We start from the raw sequence: 16,058 nt of genomic DNA, 5'->3' as shown, positions 1-16,058 counted from the left end.
CAATCACAAAGCTAAGGCCACCTAAGACAAAGGACAGGAAGGCTGTCATGTCTGTTTGTTAAGGTACCAATTGCCCTTAGCATCAGTGATTTTGGCAGAGGTGTGGGGGCAGGCCCTAGCCGCTGATCTAGAACTTTCTATGTAGACCAATGTCTGGCCTCCAACGTACAGAGATTCTCCTGCCTCTCCTTCTGAGGGCTGGGATTAATACTGTGTGTCACCATGCTAGGTCCAGTGGTTCTTTACCTGAGGAGGTAACACGCTGGAGAGCTAGACAGAGGTGTCTGAGAGCTTTGTGCTCAGGAGAAGCCAGAGAGGTAGTCTGAGGTAGCCAGTAAGAACACAGACTAGGTTCAGCCTGCTTGGTTGGACCTTGACACTGACACTGAGGGACTATGTAACTCTGACACGTTGTTTAACCTCTCTGGTCTTAGAAGTGGAAGCATGGACTTTATAGAGTGTGGCAGTTCAGCATCTGAGTCCATGTAGGGTCTTTAGAACAGGGAACAGCACCTGAGAAGTACTTTGTTGTGGTTTGGATGTTAAGTGTTCCCCCAAAGACTCCTGTGTTAAAGGTTTGCTCCACAGCCACTAGAAATCATTAGAACATGAGGGCTCTGACTAACCAGTGGCTTGATTCACTAATGCATTCATGATTTCACCACATCACTGAGAGGGCAATCGAAGCCTTAGGAAGTCAGACCTCATAGGAAGAACCAGGCCTCTGGTGGGGATGTCCTAGGGGCCACATCCTACCCTGGCTCATTTTTGTCCTGCTCTGCAGCTTCCTGAGTGTCAGACAGTAAGCAGCTCAGACATATTCCACCATGATGCTCTGCCTCACCATGACCCAGAAACAATGGAGCCAGCCAACCAGGGACTGGGGCCTTTGAAACTGTGAGCCCAAATGGAGTCTTCCTTCTTTAACTTATTACTTTTCCACAGTGTGGAAAGTCTAACACATTTCTACTCTAATCTCACTAGGATAATAATTTCTGTTTAAAGTAGTTAGAAAATTTTAAATTATGCTAATCAGCAAGCAGAATGGGGAGGCGATACAAAGCGACACCAGCAAGGCCTCTCCTTACGATTACACATTTGTGCTTTGTTCTCAGGGGACATGTACTAGACCCCAAAGTCCTACCTGGTTTTGATCATTCTGCTTAGAAAAGGAATTTCTTTTAGTATCAGCCTCTGCCTTGATTAAACTGGGACCCTTGGATAAAATGAGCCATGGTCCAGGTAAGCTTTGCTGTTCTCAATTTGGAAACCACCTCTGCCAGAGTCTCGTTTTCCCTGCTTCTTCGGAAAGAATTCAAGTTCTCATCCAAAGTGTCAGCCATTCCCTGCAAGTCTCAGATCCCCAAAGCGACATCGGATTGCCTCTCTGACTGAAAAGGAAACATCCAGAAGGAGGGACAGCAGCTCCGCAGCCCAGCATAAATTAGGAACACAGTTGCCGCTTGCATATGAAAACCAAAACCAGCTCTTCAGTTTGTAGACCAACTTCACAGACTCACTGTAGGACAGTGCTTGGAAGTATTCTGAATTTGCAATAGTCACCAAAGCCTCCTGAGTGTTGTTTACAGTGTTTCCTTCACGGGGAGGAGGATTAAGGTTCCGGCAGTTTAGGGGACAAATGCACACACAGGGAAGCAAGCAAGCAAATTATTTAATGATTATTTTTAAAAAACATGTCACTGTGCAGGGAAAGTGTTTGGAGAGGCATTCAAGGCCCATGTCACCGTGTGACATTTCTTCATTATCACTTCAATGCAGCGAGTCCAGGGGGTAGGAGCAGAAACTCTTACTATTTATGTCTTCCATGTAACACTTCATACAAAAATAATGACTTTAGTCCTCAGAGCCCCACCCCGATATTTTAGAAAATACCATGTTTGTGCCTGAAAGCAGCGCCTTTTCCTATCTCAAACGTTTGATGTGCTGTTTGCTCAGTAATATTGAAAGAGCACTTATTTGCATTTCCTGGTAGTTATCAATCACGTGCTCTCCCTCACATTCCACCTCTAAAGACAGCATCCACAACCAGACAAAGTAGAAAACACATCAACAGAAACATTGTTTCCACTTGGTTATGCCAAGTGAATTTTAAATTTCCCTTTTCACCACGCAGGCCTCGCAGTGGAGCTGAGGGCGGATTAATGTGGTTCTGATACTTCAGTGTATCAGAACATGGATTTGCCGGCAACAGCCGCAGCAAATTCCCCTGACTGAGAAGAATTACAAGTATTATCACCTAGATCATTAAACTGGGTTCATAGATTGCACAATATCTTCAATCAATTCATCTAAGGGAACTTGAAGCCAGCTGGACCCCCTCGGTGAGAACTTGACTTAATTGGCCAATAAGTGGCTGGAAAAGGTACATGCTATTTGATCAAATTACCGAGTGAGCAAGTGATTACAGTTTGGAGCAGCACGGAGGGTGGACGGCAGGTCAGCCCTTTTGGGGAGGGCTAAGTTAATGTCCACTATTAAGTGCTACTGTGAAAAATGGTGGTTTGCTTGGAGCTCAGATGGGGAAGAGGGTCTGGGTCAGGCTCTAGCTGATGGAGTGGGCGAGAGACACACATGTATCATCTCTTTGGCCTCATTTCTGCCTTGGTAATAGTCTTGTACTAACCACTCTGCTGTTGCCTGGCTGCCTGGCTCCTTTTCATTTTTATTGGCATGACTAAGAATATTGCCAATGAATGTATCTTGAAGGAAAAATCACTTTTTCCTCAACAGTGTCCCAAGAGTCTTTTCCACAGAAAGGTTCAAGAATCAAGAATTTGAAGAAAGTCCTGTTTACACATACATATTAATAATTAGTCTCTCTCTTGCTCTCTCTCTCTCTTGCTCTCTCTCTTTCTCTCTCTTTATCCTCTCTCTCTGGTGAGGAGACTGAAGAATTGTTTGCATACTAGATGTCTACCTCCTAACAATGCCAGCTAAGGAAACGAGCAAGTCACATTGAAGTCTGCTACCAGATGTTGCCACAATTATTGAAAAAAACAGCTCAATTTTGAAACAAAGGGTTGTTGGTTTTTTAACTTAAGGCTACTGTGGCATTTGTTTTTGGCCACCAATCATGTTAGCTATTACACACACACACACACACACACACACCAGAAAGCTTTTAACAAACTTAGTTCAATATTTCAAGTTAATAGGCCTGTAACAACACACCATCACTTGTATTCTTGGTGTTAGACTATAACATGGTATTATTCAGTGGGGGTGGTCCCAAGACAAAAGTTCCAGTGTGAGGTGATTATGTGAAAACCTGCCTATTTCATGGATTTTTATTAAACAATGTAACTTTACTAAATGATAATTTACTTTGTTTCTTTTTCAGATTTATTTATTTGTTTGTGTTTATGGGGTGGAGCATGTGCGCAGGTCAGAAGACAATCTGCGTGAGTTGGTTCTCTCCTTTCACCGTACAGCTTCTGGGGATGCAACTCAGGGCACTGGGCTTGGTGGTGAGGCATCTTGTCAGCCCTACACTTGGGGTTTCAAGCCAATGGGAGGCTGGGCAACAGTTCAACCCATGGTGACGTCTACAGCCCGAGTCATGAAACACATGCTGATCTAATGCGAAGCCTGTCTAATGCTCGTCAGATCACGGCAGCTTGCAAATGCCAGTCACACTGCTAACACCCCTCCAGTCTCTCACCTTTGCAGGTGTGCTCAACGGTTCTGAGGCTTCCCTCATTTCTCTGTCATTTGTACTGATGTGCTGGTATACTATGGTAGAGGTCCATGGGGAGCCACAGCCTTCTTTTCAAGTGGGAAATGCAATCTCACCTTGGAGTCTGCTTTTGCCCATCAGGAGACCAATGTTCCTGTCTCTTAGGGAGACCTTTCCAGATACTCTGTAAATTATCAGTCATTACCTTTCCCATTCCCTTCCCTGTTTCAATAAATACATATCATATGTTTATGTGTTTATTTCATAATGTGAATATGAATAAAATATAAAGTCTTTTAAGGTCAAAATTTTTCAGCCCAGCAGTGGTGGTGGTGGTGTACATCCTTAGTTTCAGCACTTTGGAGACAGAGGCAGGTAGATCTCTGTGAGTTTGAGACCAGCCTGATCTACAGAGTGAGTTTTAGGACAGCCAGAGTTACATAGTGACACGCTGTCTCAGAATAACAATGAAAACATGATTCTTCTTGTGCGTGTGTGTGTGTGTGTGTGTGTGTGTGTGTGTGTTTAGTATTTGGTATATCTTTTGGGTTCAAAAAACATGAATGAATGAATCAATGAGAGAATGAATATTACATCTAAGAGATACTAAGACACAGCCTATTTGTTGTCTTTGTCTTTGTGGATGCTCCAGCAAGGCTTCCAAACATTTACCTGTCAGATAACTGGGCTATTTCAAGGGCAGATTTTGTAAGATTTGGTTGCTGTGCAACTCATCCCTCTTCCCAAGATGCTCCTGTGCCCCAGGGCATTAGCACATCCTGGACCTTCCTTGAAGCCTTTCTCAGTATCCCATGCCTTCCTCTGGGCCTCTCATCTGTCCTGTCTGCCTTGGGTTGCCATCTCTCATCAGACTTCCTTCATGTTCTCCCCTCCCTTTAATATTTCACGCTCCTGTACCATACTGCCTCACTTAATGGGACAGCTCCTTGAAGGCAAGAAACAGACTCCAGCTCACCATTCTCGGGCTTTCTCAGTCCCATAAGAGGTACATGGCAACTGGTATAAAACAGGGAATGCTTTTTGTTTCCAATAGAAGCCATCCTTTTTGTAGCAAAAGCAGCTAGTGTCTACCCAGAGCCTCCCTCAGTCAGCACCGTGCATGGAAGACACTTACAGGTTTGTGGTGGGCAGAATCAAATCGAGGTTTGTCTCTGTGCCCGTGTCTGAGCTCTAAAGTGTGTTGTTCCATTGTGCACAGCTCACACTTTTTAGAGACTTGTTTTTTGTTTTGTTTTTTTTGTTTGTTTGTTTGTTTTGTTTTTTATTTAGGCCCTAGATCTTCCAAGGACAAGCGAAAAAGTCTCTGCACGTGTATTTTTTTCCACTTCCCCCCTCCTCCTCTTCTTTCAAAACATTACTACAGGGTGGGTTGGACTAATGAGAAAGCAAGTTGTTTCAACAACACTGCAGCTTGTAAATCAACATCTCCTTATGAAAGTTCGGCACGCATTGATTTTTCTGAACTGGACCTATCACCTCTGCACCAGCCTCCTGTTTCAAAAACATCTTTTGAGTGCCATCATGAAGGAAACTGAGGCAGGGGCTGGAGATGGTCATCACGGCCCTTTTGATGACCACATTGTCTCTCTTGCTGCTGTTTGAAATGGAAATAGCCCCGGGGTGGGAAAGACTCAGAGGTAGCACTTCTCCCTCCCCGATTTTATTCCTAGGATATTCACTGAAGAGTTAAGTCGGGGAACACGGGACCAGTGCACATATTTTTCTCTTAGCCCGAGATCTTGGAGGTGAGAGGGCACCACTGAATTAAGCATTTAGTATATTCAAAATCTGTGACCCAGAGCCGCTGTCTGAAAGCATCATTGATAACAAAGCTGGGAGCGCATTACACTTTGCTGGTGCTTATCTTGCCTTGGACAATCTAGTCTGGGAGTGATAATTACCCCACTAGGAAAACTGCCCCATTGTCTGCTGGTCCTCCCTGGCAGGAAGTTTCTCTCCTCTCTCCTGACTGTATGCTTTCTCCTCCACTTATTATTTCTCATTTAATTAGAAGCACTTGATATAAATAGTTCTTTCCTCATCATTTATGTTATTTTCATTTAAATAATTACACAGCACAATGTTCCCACTCCCTGCAGGCTTCGAAATGGGGCTGCAAACCCCAGGTTTCAATGGTATCTTTCAAGCATCGCTCTTGCTTGCCTTTTACAACGAAGAAGGGCAAGGCTGTCCTGGTAATGAAGTCCAGGGTGTGAGGAGTCACACTGTCTTCTCTCCAACTGCTCAGCAGGGAGACAGGCAAGAGAACATTCTCCAGATGATGCAGGGGCACAGTAACTCTGTGGTCAAAATTCATGTGTACATGGACGCCAGGTGTGTGTGCGTGTGTGTGTGTGTGTGTGTGTGTGTGTGTGTGCGCGCACTTGACCAAATCCAAATGTTCTTTCCCTTTATTTTGATAGTCTTCACTGAACTTGGAGTTAGTTGTTTCTTCTAGGCTGGCTGGTCGGAGAGTCTGAAATCCATGTATCTCTGCTTCTTGAACACTGGGGTTGTGAGATGGAGACAAAGAACCCAACTTTTCTTGAGTGTTGGGTGTCCAGACTGAGACCCTCAGGCTTCTGCAGTAACACTTTACCCCTGAGCCACCATCCCCCAGCCTGAAGCTTTTTTAAAAGACAGAGTCTGACTCACGAGTTCTTAGTGAGGTCTGACAGGCTGAGTTTTGTTATTGGTATGGTTTGTTTTGTTTGTTTGTTTTTTGAGACAGATCTTGCTATACAGCCCTACTTGACCTGGAACTCACTACAAAGATTAGGCTGGCTTCAAATTCACAGAGATCAGCCTGCCTCTGCTTCTTGAGTTCTGGGGTTAAAGGCACATGTTACTACAACTGGTAACACTCATAGGCTGAATTTTTAACCCCTAAGCCATTCTGATGGTGCCTGGCCACCCATGCTAGCAAAGACTTTCGAGCAGACAAATGTCTATGGTCACATCCACAGACAAATGACTTTTGATGACAGCAAAGGTTTTCTCTCTCCTTTTCTCCTCTTTTAATCTCTTATCACATTTCTAGAATTTACTTGTGGGGCGACTGAGGAGAACATGTGCATGCAGAAGACAACTTGAGGGAACCAGTTCTCTAGTTCTATCATGTGGTCCCTGGGACTGAACTCAAGCCATCAGACTTGTCTCTAAACTCGTTTACCCGTTTGGAACTCTTTCCCTAGCCAGACACCCACAGCAGACTGGATCTTATCTGACTGTGGGCTCTGGGTAGGGTTGGATTCTGTCAGGACTTGCTTGGAAGAAATGAAACCTCCCCATCTTCTGATGAGACTCCAGTATCACCCTATCAAGTCATTGTGAGGCCAAATATGTGTAGAAGCATCTCATAAATTTTTATGTTATACAAATTTATAATATAAGGAAATGATATTTTATACTCTGAACTTTGGGATATACATTGTCTTTTATCAAAATCATCTGAACAATGGTTGCTGCCAGGCCTTGTCCACTATACTTTGAAAACAGATATCCTTAATCTTAAGAGGGACAGTCTTGTGTTTCTACCATATGATGTCATAAGGAAAGGCTACTCTGTAAAGCACCTGGACATCTGATGTCATTTTAAATATCCTGAATGTCATACTTTCAATACTTGTATAAAAAAACAAAAAAAAAAAAACAAAAAAAAAAAACAAAAAAACAAAAACAGAAGGGCTGGAGAGGTGACCTAGCAGTTAAGAGCACTGCCTGATCTTCCAGAGGACATGGGTTCAATTCTCAGCACCTACCTGGCAGCTCACATCTATCTGTAACTCCAGGAAACAACACAACTCACACAGACATAAAAATCCAATGGGAATTATTTATACTGTGGATAATTTTGATGTTTCTGAGCCTTTCTGTTCTCTTTTGGTTAACAACAAAGGCTCTGGTTACAATTTGTTGACATAGACCTGTGTCTCATTGCATAACTTCGTGGGGCCCAAGATTCTTCTGTAAAATGGGTCTAACGTCACAGCTTAAGGAAGTTCCTCGAGTAAAATAATGCACGAAAGGATCCAGACCTATAGCAAACTGCTTCTGTCCAGTATCCAGGACTACAGAGGTCTTCATGAGAAGCCTGTGTGAGCTTTCACACAGAAGCACAGGCAAAGAGAATGAGCCCTTCCTCAATACATCAGGATGCAATACATAATGATGCAACTGCCCCAGTTGTTTACTGTGATAATATGTATAAAATAACATTTGTCATCCTAAACCACTCGAATGGCATTAAAGACGTCCACACTTCATCCAAACATCCTTACCATCCACCTCCGTAAGTCTCCTTCTCATCCTGCAGAGCTGAAAACCTAACAGCAGCTCCCTCCTCTCTTCCCTCTGTTCTCTCTCTCTCTCTCTCTCTCTCTCTCTCTCTCTCTCTCTCTCTCTCATTGATTATGGATATTTTTAGGTACTTCTTGTCATTGAGATCTCACAGCCTCTCTCCTTTCACGACTGGCTTATTTTATGGTACAATGTCTTCCACGGTCATCTATACTGTAGCATCCATTAGAATTTCCTTCCTTTTTGAGTCTGAATAATGTTAATAATATTCCAGTTTATACCACATTCTGATTATCCATTAATCTGTCGATGGACATAAGTATCTTCCCCCTTTTAGTTGTGGCGCATACTGAAGCTGTAGGTATGCAAACATTTGTTTGAGACCCTGAACAATGGCTATCTGAAAACTATCACGGAGAAATGACTGTCTGGTCGTAAAGATTATATTTATTAAGCACCAGAACGTATTGGGTTCCAAGCTAAACACTATCCAAACTATGTGTGGTCTGTCTCCTAGATAAGGAAACTGAGGCTTGATAATGTTTGACACCCGCTCTGAGAACTGTAGGCAGTATTTGAGCACTGCCATTACCTCTAGGCCCATGATTTTAAAAACAGCTTCATAAACTGCAGGGAGCCAATAGAAGGCGGCTATCATCCCTGCAGTCATCTTGAGCCATATACCCTGACAAGAAGCTTGTTTACAATAGCCTACAACAGCTGAGCACACTCTGATAACATCTTGTTTTAGATACCCAGGATCTTCCCTTGGGTGTGTGAGATTAAAGGTGTGTGACTTAAGGGTGTGACTTAGAGATCAGATTTAGAGACAAGACATAAGGGCATGACTTAAAGGTGTGACTTAGAGGCATGGCTTAGAAGTGAGACATATAAAAGGCGAGAAGCAGACAGAAGAGTTCAGTACAACTTGGAACTAGGAATTAGGTTAGAGAGTACAACTTAGAGTACAACTTGGAGTAGGAATTAGGCATTGAGGAAGAAGACACTTGGGCTAGAGAACTCGGAAGAAGAACTATTAGGTATTAGGCACTTGGAAGGGAGCTTGGAAAGAAGCTTGGAACCTGGAGGCACTAGGGACTAGAAACTCAAGACTTGAGACTTGGACTAGGAAGAGAGACTGAAGAATAAACGGGATTGAATCACACTCTGTCTCCATTCCTCGTGTCCATCCTCCCTCTCTCTCTTACTGAACCCCGACCTGAGGACCGGAGCAGCTTGGGGCAGTGCAGGCTCTAACAATTTAGCCCCCAAGGCTTTTGGCAGTGCGGGTTCCAACATTGACAGAGCGGTCCCTGACATTTTGGACCCCAAACGTGGGACAGAGTGGCTCTCGACATTTTTGGCCCACCAAAAGTAGGGCAGCTCGGGCCGCAACAATAAACAGCCCATCTACTGCTGGCTCAGTGAAGGGTACAGTGTCCACACCTGTTCCTGGTGCAGCCAAGGAGACACCGACGTCCAAGTGGTCTGGAAGTATCTGTGCTTTGGTGCCCCCAGACAGCATGTAGATGGCCCTATGGGTCACTGGCTCACCTGCCTGCTGTAGGTCTGGGATCCCTGGGAAAGACTTGGATTAGTCAGGGAATGCACGACGTTCTTTCATGTTGCAAACTGAAACTCCATGTCCATTAAAGAGCTTTCCTTCTCCTCACTCTACCAGGCTCTCTTGATTCATTCTCTCACGTCTCCATGTCAGTGAGATGCACAGCCTTTGTCCTTTTGTGACTGGCTTGTTTGACAGCATGGCCCTTCCACACCATAGCATCCACTGTGGGGGTGAGGGGCTCACAGGAGGAGCACCTTACCCGACCCCCTGACCACAGAGTGGTGCTCCTGAATTATCCCATGCCTGGCATGGGGGAGCAGACTACAGATGTCTGAGGACGGAGGTAGGAGCTTAGTGACTTTGCTAACCCAAGAACAGTAGATCAGCCCAGAGCCTCCATCAGAGCAAGAGAAACTGGACAGTAGCTCAAAGCACTCTTTCCCAGGCAGGGTCAGCGCTCTAATAGGCAGATATCCTAAGATGCTGTAAGCTGCTCGTGCCCATTTCTTGGCTGACAAATTAAACGGTGGAGACAGGGACAAGGATTGCAGAGGAAACAGTGCCCAGGCTCCTGCTCAGCTTGGCAGCAGCGGCCCAGAAGCTCCCAGTATCCCAAAGCACCACATTACCACATTTGGGGGTTCTTATTCGCAACCCTAGGATTTTCCATTTAAAAAAAAAAAAAATCCACTATGCAAAGGGATAAGGGAAAGGGAGCCAGAAAAATAGTTTAAAAAGCACATTACCAGGAAATTGTTTCTACCATGTTTACGACTGTTCTTAATGTTTTATGAATATGCTAAAAAAAAATGCCGGGGCGTATTTCCTTGGGCGCTCTAGTTAATTACTTATTCTGAGAGCCTCCACTCCATTCCTTTCAAAATGTGTTGTGCATTAATTCTGATTATGTACAAAAACCCACCTGCAAGGAAAAACTCTGAATCAGTAATGCTGGTAAAATGAGCAGCCTCCTGGGGTTCCACCGAGGAAGAGGATACTGGACAAAATTAGAATCTTGTAGCTAAGGCTATTCATAATGTCATTAACATAAAGGCAATTAAATGAGTTTTTAACCTACAACCCTTTATTGTTATTAATGAACATTAGAAAAACACAGGAGATAAAATTGGTAATTATCTCTGCACCAAGCTATGCAATAATGTGTTTAAATATAAAAACAAAACAAATGATTATTGTTAGTATTTTCAGTAGCAGAAACCCCAGGAGCAGCTCCGTCATCTTTAATCACATGAGCCCACACCAAGAGGGTTAATTAAAAGAAGGCTTTACCTTCCATGGGCCTGGTTGTTCAGTTTAATATGGAATCAACAAACATAAATGTAAATTTGCTAAGAAAAGAAATGTCCCAAGCAGCGGTTTCTGCCTACGGGTTAACCACCTTTACAGGAACTCAGAGCTGCTGCTTCTGGTAGACAACAGTCCACGGCTCCAGCATCAAGTTTTTCCTTTCTGGAAGAAAGGAAACAAAACAGTTGTGCTGTGCTTTCAGAGCCCTTCCCAAGAACAAGTAAATAAATCCAGGCTTATTGCCTAGGCTCTCGGCCCACGAAGGTTACCTGAGCGTTTGAAAAGAGGCATGTGATGTTAAAAGTAACGGCAGATGCTGCATGATAGTCAGGGAATATGGCTTGTTTTTTTTTCCTTTATGCAAACCACAGCATCTTCTAAACAAGCCGTGCCGCCTGCATGTGAGGATGTAGGCAGCAGTTAATGGTGGAAGCCGGTGTCTAATAATAGTCTCCCCTAATTAATTCAGTTTGTATACCATACCGTAGAAGACGTGGCTATCCTATCTCTTGTAATTTGTTCCAAGACAGTTTTGTTTCTGAAGCCCACGTTGAAGTGACATACACCTCTGATTTGTCCTTGCGCTAGAGTTCGGGGACACACGATTCTCGAAAGCAGGTTTTAAAACAACCTTTGCCTTGTCAAAGCCTTTTATTTTCATCTGAATTTCCCTCAAAAATGAAATCTTTACAATGGCATTTTACAAAATGAAATAACTGCACCAGCACTACCTATGTTTCTATGTTACTTAACAAAACAATCCTATTAACTTGGGTTGATGCCAAGATCAAAATTATGCCTACCACATGCACTTCGGTAGGCTGACTCTATCTTAAACATTTGGTCACACTGAGACTTCCCTGCCCACTGGAAAACCTCTTGTGGGATCAAGAAATGTAGCTGAGTATCAGGATGAGAATCTAGACTTAGGAACTATGGTGGGTCGGCAGTTTTCTCTTCTCTACTCCAGTGTTGATCATATCACTAGAGGCTGCTAGGACTCAGAATTGAAGGCCCAGAATCACCTGACAAGATTAGATCATGCTATCCAGGGTTGGCCCTGAAGGGGTATAGCACAAGCCCCTCCAGTCTCTCCTAAGCAGCGTTTAGAAGGCAGGACATAACCAGTGTGAGTTGAGCAGACAGCTAAGCAGCAGCCAGGCCTGAAAGACCAGGCCCTTGCATACAGTTCTGTTTGCTGTTCTACGCGGAGGAAAGCCAGGCTATACAGTAGACCTGGGGTCTCACAAAACTGACCAGATAGGTCCCTGGCCACCAGCCTGGTCCCTTCTGAGCACCAGACTCTAGTTATCAGATTCTCATAAAAGCCAAGTCCCTCTTTGTCTGCAGTCACTTCAGCCACTGTTGTAAGGTTCAAGTCTCAGCACACACTTCTCCAACCACCCAAGGAAACCATGGGGGCAGGTGGGTCTCTGTGGAGTACCTGTGTGCCTGAGAGAGAAACAAGTGACTTTGTGCCACGGATCAGCCTGGGGATGGGTGTGAGGGATGTGTTCATTAAGAACATTTGCATTTTCAAGTTTCATTATCCCTGATCCCTCAGAACGTGCTGGCCCGGCTGCTGCCTCTGCCATGTGGCAGCCGGCAGAGCTGAAGGTCAACCTCCGGCTGTTAGGCAAACAATTGGGAACTACACACACTAAACTCACCCCTTTCCTGTCACCCTCCCTGGCTATTAACCACCCCCAGGGCACCCTCAGGGGCTGCAAATTTTCTCCTGGCACCTCTTCTAACTTGTGAAAATTCTAGAGGCCTACAAACGGACTGCTCAGCAAGAACAGGCCATATGCAGGGTCTTTGTAATCTGACCTCAGGCAGCAGAGGGGGCAGGGATGGTGGCTGGAGTTACTCTATTGTGGACGCCTTGATTGTCTCATCCTGCCCTTCACGAGCTGCTGCCAGTGGGCCTGCCATAGAGAAGGTGGCCAAACAGAGGACAATGGCAAAGCCTCGCACAGCTGGAAAATCATTTTTCAAAGACCTCCAGGACACAGCAGTAGAGCCTGTCAGCCGATGTTTGATCTGGGGAGTGTGAAGCAGCTGCAGCCAGGGCAGGACTCTCCAAACCTAACTCGGTAGGGCCGCAGGTGGGGGTGGGGCAGCTGCCTACCCACTCACATTCCTGCCTGTACCCCAGAAAGAAAGGCTGGGCCCTACCCACTCCAACCCCTTCATGTGCAAGGCCACTCCCACTTGTTTTCCTTACTACTCTCAGAAAAGTGGTGAACAGAAGGTAAGAGCCCTACAGGGAAGCTGGGAAACGCTCACGACCGACCTGCAAAGTTCTAGGACAGCGTTTCCTTGCTGTATACAAACATATGTATACAGATGCAAGAAATGAAAGGTCCAATGAGGAGGGTCTTCCTAAGGAGAGGAGTGGGAGCCGCTTGACAACAGAAGTAAGAAGTAAGTCGGATGAAGCTACCCCCGGGGAGTTGTTCTGAAGTAGAAACAAAATTCAATCCAAATTTATCCCGGCTAAGACATCATTTGTTTTTATCTCTCTCATTCTCTCTGTTACACAGGAAATTTCAGAGGCCACGGGATGTACTATGACGTCATTATAAAACTGGCCAATAGGATGGATCCTTCTGTATTTCAGAATTTCCCTTATCAGTGGTCTTGCTTTCCACTGTCTCTGTTACCTGCAGTGATATGGAATATTAAACAAAAATCTACAGATAATTAATGTTTTATCTTTGCATGGTGAAATTTCACGCTGCCCACCAGGTCCCACTCTCTCTGTCTAGCCTCTGAGTATATTGTACGATCATTCTTTACCTAGAAGCTGTACATAGAATAGATACACTGCCTCCATAGCGCAGGGTTTGTGGTCAGTAAACCTCTACTTAACAAATGCATCCAAAGACCAAGAGTAATGATGATGTTGGCAATCTAGATACACTCAAGATATGCTGTCTTTGCTTCTTAGGCTTGAAAAGCTGAAAGAAGAGGAAGGAGAGAGGAAAACTACATAGCAGGGTTGCTGAGGTCTCTCACAAGACTAAACCTGCTGTTCGGTGAAATTGCAAAGATGTTCGTTCACTGGAGGTCTTTGCAACACACCCCCAGTGTGTCACAGGGAGGGCACCATTGAACTGACTTCACAGTTTTTCTGTTTAAATGTCTGACACGGTAAACATCAATGTACAGCCCACATAAATTTGCAGAGAGAGTCTTGAGTTCCCGATAATTCTTGAGAGTGTAAAGGGATATCGAGACAAACCCTGCCTCAGACATGCCACTCAAAGGTACACTGTTCTGTGAGTGAGCAGGCTACCACATGCCACTCAGAAACTTCGCCTTGCCTAGGGCTTTTGTCTTGTCATCAAAGACCGCTCTGTGTCTGGTCATCCCTCTTCTCCATTGATCTAAAGTAGTCTTCTACTGGCTGCTAGTGGAAATTATGTTGCTTGCTGCACTACCACGACCACCTACAAAAAAATCTATTTTGCTCAATGTCTCTGTGATTTTATGCCTTCTTAATATGAATCCATGGGTGCCCATGGTTCAAGAAGTCAGTCAGCAGCAGAGCGCATGTCCTTTGTAACTATGCATACATGCTTAATGTTTTCATATCTCACTTTAAAAATATGAGTAGACAGGCCACAGAGTCAGAGCCGCTGGAGCTGGAGTTACAGCCAATGGGGAGACACTCATTGTGACTGCTCCGAATCCAGCTCAGGTCCTCTGTAAGAGCAACAACCCTCTTAACCCCTCAGCCAACTCTCCAGCCCTCGTTTTAACATTTTGAAAGTATCTTACTTAAATCAGATCTTACTAGCCTTCCAAACAAGATGTGAGCCTTATAACAAGCCACTGTCCCCCAAATGCCATCTCTCCACCTCTAACTGATCCTCATATAGAATCTTTTCTCTCACTTTGGACTTCATTTAAAACAAAAGGATTAGGAGCGGCAACAGTGGGCGGTCTTATTTATCCCAGGCTTCCTGTGAGGCGTGACATTTTTGTCCTTGTTAACCATTCAATTTTTACTTATTTACTTATTTTCAAGATTTATTTATGTATGTGAGTACACTGTAGCTGACTTCAGACACAATAGAAGAGGCCATCAGATCCCATTACAGATGGTTGTGAGCCACCATGTGGTTGCTGGGAATTGAACTCAGGACCTCTGGAAAATCAGTCAGTGTTCTTAACCACTGAGCATCTATCCACACCTATTATTATTGTTGTTTTGTTGTTGTTGTTGTTGTTGTTAATTTGTTTGATGTGTGTGGTGGGTGTTTTGCCTGTATTTCTGTCTGGCCCATGCATGCATGCAGTGCCTTTGGAGGCCAGAAGAGGGCGTCAGATCTGATGGAACTGACATGGCAAAAGATTGGTAGCTACTGTGTAGGTATTAGGAATTGAACCCAGATCCTCTGGAAGACCAGTTAGGATCTTTTAACTGCTTGGCCATCTCTCCAATACCCTTTTCTTTGCATTTTAGCTCATAAACATGTTCCTTTTTGGTTTTAGATTGTGACCAGGCGCTCCCACACATGCATATATATGTTTAATATTTTATCTATCATCTCCACGTTTGGAGGTGAGTGATGCTTTTGAACATGCTTAACCCACCGTGTTGACCTGCAGGTCTCAGCCTTCATCCTCACAGAGGAGCCAAGGGATATATTTGCTAATACTCAATCTTTCTCACTCACCAAAGCAGACCCAGAATGCAAAACACTAATTAGATTTTGTTAAAGATCCTAAATTAGAGCTAAGCAATTCTGAGAGTGGATTGGTTGCTGCAAATTAAACAGAACTATTTCATTTAAGTTTATGGTCGTGTAGGTTAATTAAAATTTTCTCTCTAGGAATACAGCCCCCAAGACTCTATGTAATCTAACAGGCTCCGTGTTCACGCAGAGCAAAAATGGCAGCTTCAATATTTAATTCCTGCTTCATAAACTTTGAAGGGTAAAAAACACATTCTCCCAAACTTGTGAATGTTCTTTATGTCAGAAACAACTCGCCAAAGGAGTTGCTAGGTAACTTGGGGCCCGTGGAAAGCTTCTGATAAAAATGTATTTAAATCAGATTTCTGGAGCAGATGGGCAAAGTGAAGTGGAAAATAAATCCAAATGCTTTGATACCGGCTTTTCGTGCCAAAACTGAGATCTTCTTGCAGGGCGGGGG

Source organism: Arvicanthis niloticus, chromosome 7 (genome assembly GCF_011762505.2).
Source record: "Arvicanthis niloticus isolate mArvNil1 chromosome 7, mArvNil1.pat.X, whole genome shotgun sequence".
Lineage (NCBI taxonomy): Eukaryota > Metazoa > Chordata > Mammalia > Rodentia > Muridae > Arvicanthis > Arvicanthis niloticus.
The sequence above is the reverse complement of the archived record's forward strand: the minus strand, read 5'-3'. Positions refer to the sequence as shown.